Below are 8,986 nucleotides of genomic sequence, written 5' to 3'. Positions count from 1 at the left end.
CTCTCTTATCAAAGCCGGGAAAGCTACTTTGATTTAGCAGACAACACAGAGTCGGTAATGATGTTCTCAGTGGAGCACCCCCTCTGGAGTGATTGCGGGCCATGTTTGTTGGTGTTGTTCAGAAGCATCAATCTCACCGCTGAATGGAGTGGACTCCTGCTGCCACTGTTCAGCATTCAAATTATCTTCCAGTCAATTAGTCTCAAAGTTTAGACGAAAAGGTTGTTTTTTTTGTTTTTTTTTTCCTTTTTTCAGAATGACCCAAATCTGTTATTTCAAAAGAAGTGACACGTAGTCTGTGACCAAAAGGCTCGGAGTCACCAGAGCAGACAGAGATAAAACTCCCTCCTGCTGTTTTGAATAAAATTGGAGTTTACTTTCCAGTTCAGAGGGGGTTATTTTTGGGGAACTTTATATATTTTTTTAAAAGTATGAACACACACACGCACACATACCCACTCACAAATGTACACACCCCCTCACTCTCTGACGAGTGTAGAGAAACCTCATTAAGATCAAAGACTTGTTTCTCTTAATTACTCTGTCGCTGCAGCCCCATCCTGCCCTCACACACATGCACGCGCATGCACACACACACACACACACACACACACACACACACACACACACACACACACACACACACACACACACACAAAACAGAAAACTAATTAGATTGTGGTTATTTTTAAACTAGGGTTGCTGTTTCCTGTGTGTGTGTCTGTGTGTGTGTGTTCAGTATCAGGGCTATCCTACAAACTTATATCACTATTATATAAGTCATGCTCATTATATGACTTACAGGTGGATCCTATGCAGGGATGGAAGTACTCAAGTATTGTACTTAATTACAATTTTAAATAACTTTTACTTAACTTCAGTTTTTTCTATTCAGTGCAACTTTAAGTTATGTAACCACCAGTAAACCTACCGTGACATCAGCATTGGTTTGAGGACTACTGTTATGAAGACTCAAGTTTGGCTTAATGGTAAACACTGTCTTGTTTATTTGGGAGCCAGAAGTGACGACATGTGGAGTGCTGGGGAGCGTGCACATTGCCACGCTTCTATCCTGACTAGTGGTTGCCCTGGTAGCGACTTGTTGATCATCGTGTAATCAAAGCACACCCTACTTTACCACCTTTTCTTATCGTAGCTGGACCATCATTTACTTAATGAACATCATGCTTTATTGAAGGAGACATGGACCTAGTGATTGAGACATAAACTCATTACTGAGGTAATAATTAAAGTAAGAAGTAGGGTCATTTTCCAGTAAGCTTACATACAATTTGGACCCCCTTTTGCAACCAGTGTGGGTTGGCCATTAAAAAGAATGCAGGCTGCATGGGCCTCACTTTTCAAACCCAGAGGTTATGTTTATGTGTTGTACAGTCAATGTTCTCACTCCCAATTCATCACATTTGGTCAGTGCTCTTAAGCTTAAGCTAGGACGCAGTTTGGTTAGGTTAAAGCAAAAAAACCCCTCACTTAATTAAGGTTTTGTAAAAGCTAATACTTGGTTACAATATCTACAGTAACTTGCATAAACTTTGTAGCTGATACCACCTAATATACGAGTTTAAGAACAACCAAATTGTTGGAATATACAGTTAGGAAATAGCACGCTAGATGGCTAATTCTTGTCCCTTTTATGATGTGATTAAACAGTAAATTTATCATGGTCCACGACTCCCTCCCCCCTCTGGTTGTACAGTGGGACTATCTTGGCATCCAAGGGGTGTGGACATGGGAATAAAACCTAGATCAGGCTCTGGGCTGTGTCCGTGGGTCCCACCATTCTCCCTCCTTCTTACCCAGTGGACTACCTCTTTTGACACATTGATAATATGATGAAGTATGATTTTAATACTTGTATTTTTACATTGTGGTATTGTACTCTTACTTAAATAAAGGATTTGAGTACTTCTTCCACCACTGGCCAAAGCCTCCAAAATGATTTTAATGGATCCCGCATTTCAATTTCCTCTCTGTGTCCCTGACATGCAAGAATAACTGGGGATTAAAACAATCACGCACGCTGTTGTAAAAATCTACATATTAGCTCACAAAATCTTTCTAGAAATCACATTTATGCATCCCCTGAGAGGGAGAAAACAGTTCTGTTTAGCCCAGTAGTTTTGTCAAACTTTTTAGCTTATGCAGCCTTCAAAACAAGACGCACCATGCTGACGGACGTGAGCCTGTGTGGAATTGTCACACCAGACAACCAGAAACCAGTGGCTTCTCTGTAATTCTTTGACTTATTCTACTGTGGCTTTGGCTCACCTGCACATAATTTCAAGGCACTTTTGCACGCATGTGGTTGTGCTCGCATGTGTGTAAATCCCATCTTTCTTTATGTGAAATACAATTCTGCCATGCCACTGGGAGGGGAAACTGTGTTAGATCAGGTCTTTCACACATGAGTAGAGAGACGCAAGTCAAGTCGACGCTCATCCCGGGTGACATACGCCTGACAGCCATGTGTGTTTTGAGCCTTTTTTCTTTTGTTCATTAAAGCCTCAGTAACCTAAGATGTCTGAATCTGATTATGCTGTATCAAAAACAGTCCCTGAACACCAAAACGACAATGTGTATGTTCTTTGTACTTGCCAACAAAGCCCCATGTCTCTGTGTTATTCGGCAACAGGGTGGCAGTGTGTGTGTGTGTGTGTGTGTGTGTGTGTGTGTGTGTGTGTGTGTGTGTGTGTGTGTGTGTGTGTGTGTAAGTGTGTGTTTGTGTGTGTGTGTGTGTGTGTGTGTGTGTGTGAGTGTGGCATGTAGATGGCACACCTGCCACTTCAAAGCTCTAGCCAGATGTGGAAGAACAGGGACCGGCTACACAGGGACCCACAACGGGAGGTACCCACACCGTTCAGCAGCACTATTCACGCACAATAATAATTACACATGCAGAACAACAATGGTGGGAGCTCAACACAGTGCTGTAAATCATGCACCAGCCCTGTGTCGTCACCTGTGGTAACGCTTTGATGGTCCAACCAGCCATGGCAGCAACCGATTTTCATCTCTCGTCAAATGAACATTTGTTTTCAACAGGGCTGGCACTATAACGTCTTCATTTCTGTCAATTAATGGTGGGAAAAGTAACGGGTTGAAAGAAAATAGAGCAGATTAATCGTGAGATCTGGGCAAGAGAGAGCGGACAGGCTGGATGTCCAAAGGAAGGGCTGACCCTCAGCGAGCAGCCATTTGGCAAACACTGGCTTGTCGAAAACCAAGTCGTTGGAGCTGGGTTTGTATGGAGCTGCGGCCCTCCCTGCAGACGCTCTGCCTGTCCTCTTTCTCAAGCCCAGAGACACAGCTGTGAGCCCAGCGAGTCAGTGTGTTTAAAGGGGAAAGTACGGCTGGCAATCCGGTCATTATTGTCAGAAGTCACTGGCCACTATCAAGGGTTACAGCATCGGTTCTGCAGAGAGTCCACGTGCAGCCATAGATAAGCCTTTATTATTAACACCAGAAGCCAAGCTTGGTGGATGACTCCCAGAAGTCCCAGATTCTACTGTACTCCATCCTACTTTAGTGACAGTTTAATTTGGGTAGTTAGGTTAAGTTTAAGCACAAAATTCAGGTATTTGTCAAAAATGATAAAATGTTGTCAGGAAAGATCCAAAAAGAACTCACACACTGGAGTGGGGCTTCAAGCAACATGCAGACTGAACTGTTGACAGGAGCAGCATTTTTGCACCTATTTAGCGATGTTTAGTATGTAGCAAGGAATTTTCTAACCATCAGAGTACTACACACTGGTAATATCACCTCCTTTTAAAGTTCAGAATGTCTATTTATTGATTGATTCATCTACCCAATCACATTTGCATTGAAATATGTTTAAATGCTTACGGCAAATACTGGCAAATGTGATTCATTTCATATCAATTAATCACAACGCTTGTAATTAATAATTGCTTGACAACCCTTTTTATAATGTTTATCAGACATTTGCTCAGTTTAAGCATTTGAATTAAAAGTGTGTGATGTCTGATTTTGGTTGTTGCTGCCTCTTTAGATTAAAGTCCTATTTCACCACAGGAGGTCACTACCTGGCCTGTTGCACATTGCACAGAAAAGTCACTTTCTGCTCTCATTTTTTCTAGCACCGACCAAACACTGTGTGCCACAATTCTTCTGAAAAAGAAAGGCAAAATCATAGAGAAAACTGTTCACCTATTTTGTTTTTTTTGTTTTTTTTCCCCATAGACTCAAGTGACTCACAGCTTATATGAGCAGGAAAGTCTCACAGATGAATCATTAGCACAACAGACGGACAAATGCTTCAGAAAATGTCTGGGTCTCTTTCAAACTCTTTTTTTAAAGTCGAAGCTTGTGTACAGAAAAATGTCAAGGGAAAAATTAGTTAGGACTCCCACTCCCATTAATTCTTGGCAATACACATCTAATCACAGAGCTTTAAATTCTGTAACATAGCATAGTCAGAACCATCACTTTAGGTAATATTACTGTGGGATATAGATATATATATGTATATATATATATATATATAAAAATGTAGATCAACCCCAACAGATTCTTACCTTGTTAAAACATTATCTAGAGTGTTTGCTCACTGTTTTGCCCAAGTTTCATACATTCCATCTATAGCAGGGTGCAAAAATCCCGTGATAACATTGTAGCACAACTGTTGCAGCTACAGCGAACCTTGAGTGCTGGCGACTGCATTAGTCTGCTCAGCATTTTAATCTAATGCTTATAAAGCTGTAACTGTGACAGTGGCATTGTGTCTTGCGGCCATGGCTGGAGCCGTCAAGGTCATTGCAAACTGATGGAAACAACACTGACTGTGTCCAGAACCACTGTCTACTCACTACAAAGTGTTCACCGTGGTCACTCTTTCAGTTTTTTAAATGGAAATCTGAGGGTGAAACTCTGCAGTATAGAGAGGGATATATTTGTATCTCCTTCATGGTAGATAGGAGAAAAGGTGGTGAGTTCAGATAAAGATCTTTGCATTAGAAGTGGAGCCATAACATAACCGAAAACAACTCCTGAATTATTCACAAGCTGCAAACTCTTGAAAGGGTGTTTACAGTGGCAATGAAAACACTAGCATACCTATAGAACTAGTACATCGTCCCACTTTAAAACTTGCATGGCAGGGTCAGTTTAAGCTCTGTATATCAATATTTGTTCGGCGTGTGCAAAGAAACCAGACTTTCGGTCGTATTTTAGTTATTTGAGGGATGTGCTGTGACCTGAGGTGCTCGACATGTGCACAGTTTATTTAACGCTTTTCATTATTTATGTTTCCTCCTTCAGCGTTACGTTCAGCAGCCAGCCCGCTCCTCTCTCCATTTTTATCCAAAGGGAGGCTCATCTCTGGACCAGGATCATGTTACGCGGGAGGGTTAATTAGGATTTCAGAGCCCCTGTTTGCCCGCTGGACCATCCTCTCCTCTCTCTTCCCCTTGACGAACACCTCACCCGCCTCCGCTCGCTCGCCACAGTCACGTATTCCTTTTTAATACCACAAACCGCTTCCCATTTCAGGGTTGATAAAGCTGCAGAACTGTTCCTCTCAGGAGTAACTGAAGAGAGAGTGTGTGTGTGTGTGTGTGTGTGTGTGTGTGTGTGTGTGTGTGTGTGTGTGTGTGTGTGTGTGTGTGTGTGTGTGTGCATGTGTGGAGGGTTTTTTTCTTATCCATTAATGCTTAATATCATTCACAGAGGGCATCGCTCTCCATTGCCTCTCCTACAGCATTTAAGTGTTGAAACATCTATGATTAAAGTGTTGAAATGACTACACCATCATGTTCCCCGCATGCTGCTCATGTGCATCCGGACTCGGGACACCCCTTCAGTGATATCATGTCAGGTGTGCACACACGTCTTAAAATGGATTTCATGTTCGGCTCTGAAACGCTATGTGCAACTGTTCCACCTAAATGTAAATGTGTTCTATATTTAGGGAGTGTGTGTGTGTGTGTGTGTGTGTGTGTGTGTGTGTGTGTGTGTGTGTGTGTGTGTGTGTGTGTGTGTGTGAGAGAGAGAGAGAGCTTGTGCATTTTGATGGAAGTTGCAGCATATTTAAATCAGGCCCACTTTGACTAAAACAACAGGGTTTTGATATTCTATAGTTCATGCCATGCATTATAACAATGTCAGGCCGAGGGTCTGTCCATTCAAGTGAAGAGAATCAGACAGGCAGAAAACTGCAGAGAGAAGGGAGTGACACGAAACACACACACGCACGCACGCACACACACACACCTAGCCTCACACAAACAGTTGCACGCACACACACACAATCAGTCGAGCACACGCGCGCCCGCTGACATACTTTCCTTGTTTCAGTCATTCTTTGGCTGCCACTTCCTGGGGTTGCTCTCTCTGCATGGGCTTTTCACACCTCCTCTCTCCCTGACTGTGAGCAACACTGATCTGATGGGCAGAGAGAGGGGGAGAGGGAGAGAGAGAGAGGGAGAGAGAGACAGAGAGAGAGAGAGAAAGAGGGGGAGGGAGAGAGAGCGAGAGAGAGGGAGGGAGAGAGAGCGAGAGAGAGAGAGAGAGAGAGAGAGAGAGAGAGAGAGAGAGAGAGAGAGAGAGAGAGAGAGAGAGTGCAATCAGGCAGATAGTTGGTCAGAGGCAGCCAAGCAAAGAGTGGTAGTCAGACAAAGAGACAGACTGAGTGGGAGTGGTGCCAGGTCCTGAATTTTCATTTGAACCTACCCAGCTGTCTTCATTTCAACATCAAACTCAATCCAGCTGAGGGTTTGAGGTGAGGTTCAAGTGAAGGGAGCCGGCGTACCTGAATGCTGGTGCTGTTTGATGTTTTTATTGTTTTTATCTTCAAAACTGAACACGATGTCTAACGACAGAACGAGCAGGATTTTTCAGAAAAGAAAAAAGAAAAAATCTACATCTAAATCTTCACTTATCACCCACTAGGTTAGTGATGGTGCCTGCAAAACACAGAGGCATTCAAGGTGCACCCGGCATGGCGTATCTTATTCACAACATATGCTTCTTGGAAGGCTTTCATGTCAGGAGGTGACGCTATAACAAGTTACAAGTCTGCCAACCGGTGGACTGCGGGTCCAGTCTGTGGGGACATTTCAGACCATGTCCATGTGGGAGTTTTTCATGGGAGGACTGTCCATCTCCAGCTGTGTTATTGATGACCAAATCCAGCTATCTCTCACTGGAAGTTGGACCATCTCCAGATGTTTTTTTTTTGTTTTTTTTGGCAAACAAAACAGGCTATTTTTTACAGGATGTTTGGACCACCTCCATGCATCTATTGTACTTCACCAATGAGGCTACCACATCTTACCTAACGGTGTTATTACCATGGGTATAACTGAATATTCTACAAAGTTGAATTTATATATTTACTATTTCTGTACCTGCTGCTGGAAGATAGTTGGCTGAAACTCTAATGCTAATGAGATCGTTCTGGCAGACCTCATCCGTCTCACAGCCAGCCTGGTTAGGTACAGGTGGTACAGGTCCGCCTGCTGCAACCACATGGATTTTCCGGTGGTCTTAACAATTTTTCACAGCTCGTTCCCTTGAATTGCTTCAGAGGTTCCATACCTGCAAACAATACACGGGGATGCCGGTACCCTGGGACATTTCTTGGGGTGTGGACCCAAGGATTATCAGACCTGATCCAATATCTGTTGCACAAGAAGAGCGAACCCTAGCGGTGATACATGTTAGAAATATGAACAGCAATAGCGCCCTCTCAGATGCCCCTGTGGTGAAATAAAGAATGACTAATAAAAACCCTCAAGAGGAACCCAGTGTCCAAATAAATGTGATAAAGTGCTATCTTGGGTGTGTTTCCACTGGAGAAAACATGATAATATTTCCTCTATGGTGTCTATTGAGTGCAGAATACGTGAGTGCTCTCCAGGATGCCTGTCCAGTAAAGAAATACACAATTTAGTGGCATCAAGGCGGCCTTCCCAGTGGAGAAAACGTAGTAAAATGCCCCCTACAGTTCCTTCCCAGTGGGTTTTTTTTTTTCTTCAAAGTGTCCTCTAGAGTCCCTCTCAGTGGAGAAAACTTGATAAAATGCTTGCTAGTGTTAAAACTCCGTGGAGAAAAGCTAATAAAGTGCCCTCTAGGGTGCCTTGTCCAGTTGAGAATATGTGATCATGTCCTCTAGTGGGGCTTTTCCTTGCATGTGCCCGATTCACTTGACTAGGTTCGACTCAACAAGTCAGCCCACCCCCTCACACCATGGCAGGGGTGGGGGGAGCAAGTGGGGTCGACGAAGGATGGCATCGGTCACAAGACGTCATTGAAGCCGGCTTGGAGGTGCTCTGGCCTGACTCCGGAGAGGGTCCATCATGGGCGTGACGCAGCTCAACTCGGCATGGATAAGCCGGTAATGGAAAGGCAGGTCAGCACAGTTTTAGTAGGCAAGGCTAAGAGAGCCCTTATAACACCCCTCAGACAGCCGGAGTCCTGGTTACTATCACAGTTCAGTGCTGACTGGCCGGGAGGGCCTGATTATTTCAGAAGATATAAATGTCAAACATTTCACATCTAGTTAGAATGAGTTTATTTCAAGAAAACCTCTCTCAGACAACAAGTGCTTGGAACAGAAGAGTTACAGGCTCAGGTCATGAAGCTGGTATCAGCTGACTCACTGTTGTGTTATATAAATCAGAGATGCTGAGAACCAAGACTGGCATTTTTTAAGAAGAAAATGTCACTGATTATTACTACGAAGCACGCAACAGGCTCTCGCACAGCAGTAGGCGGCTGCGAGACGGAATGAAAACAGAAAAAAAAAAGATCCAATATTTGATGGACATTAAAGAGATAAAAAAAAAAAAAAGGCTAAGTGATTTTCACATACTGAGCTGAGACTGAGGTGGATAGCAGTAAGATTAAAAGATTACTCCAGAGAAAGTGAAAGCGAACGATAATTGAAATGGCCTCCTGCCAAGCACATCCCAAGTCCATCGTATATAAGGCGGCCTGAGAAATA

Source organism: Acanthopagrus latus, chromosome 11 (assembly GCF_904848185.1).
Source record: "Acanthopagrus latus isolate v.2019 chromosome 11, fAcaLat1.1, whole genome shotgun sequence".
NCBI classification, from domain to species: Eukaryota; Metazoa; Chordata; class Actinopteri; order Spariformes; family Sparidae; genus Acanthopagrus; species Acanthopagrus latus.
The sequence above is the reverse complement of the archived record's forward strand: the minus strand, read 5'-3'. Positions refer to the sequence as shown.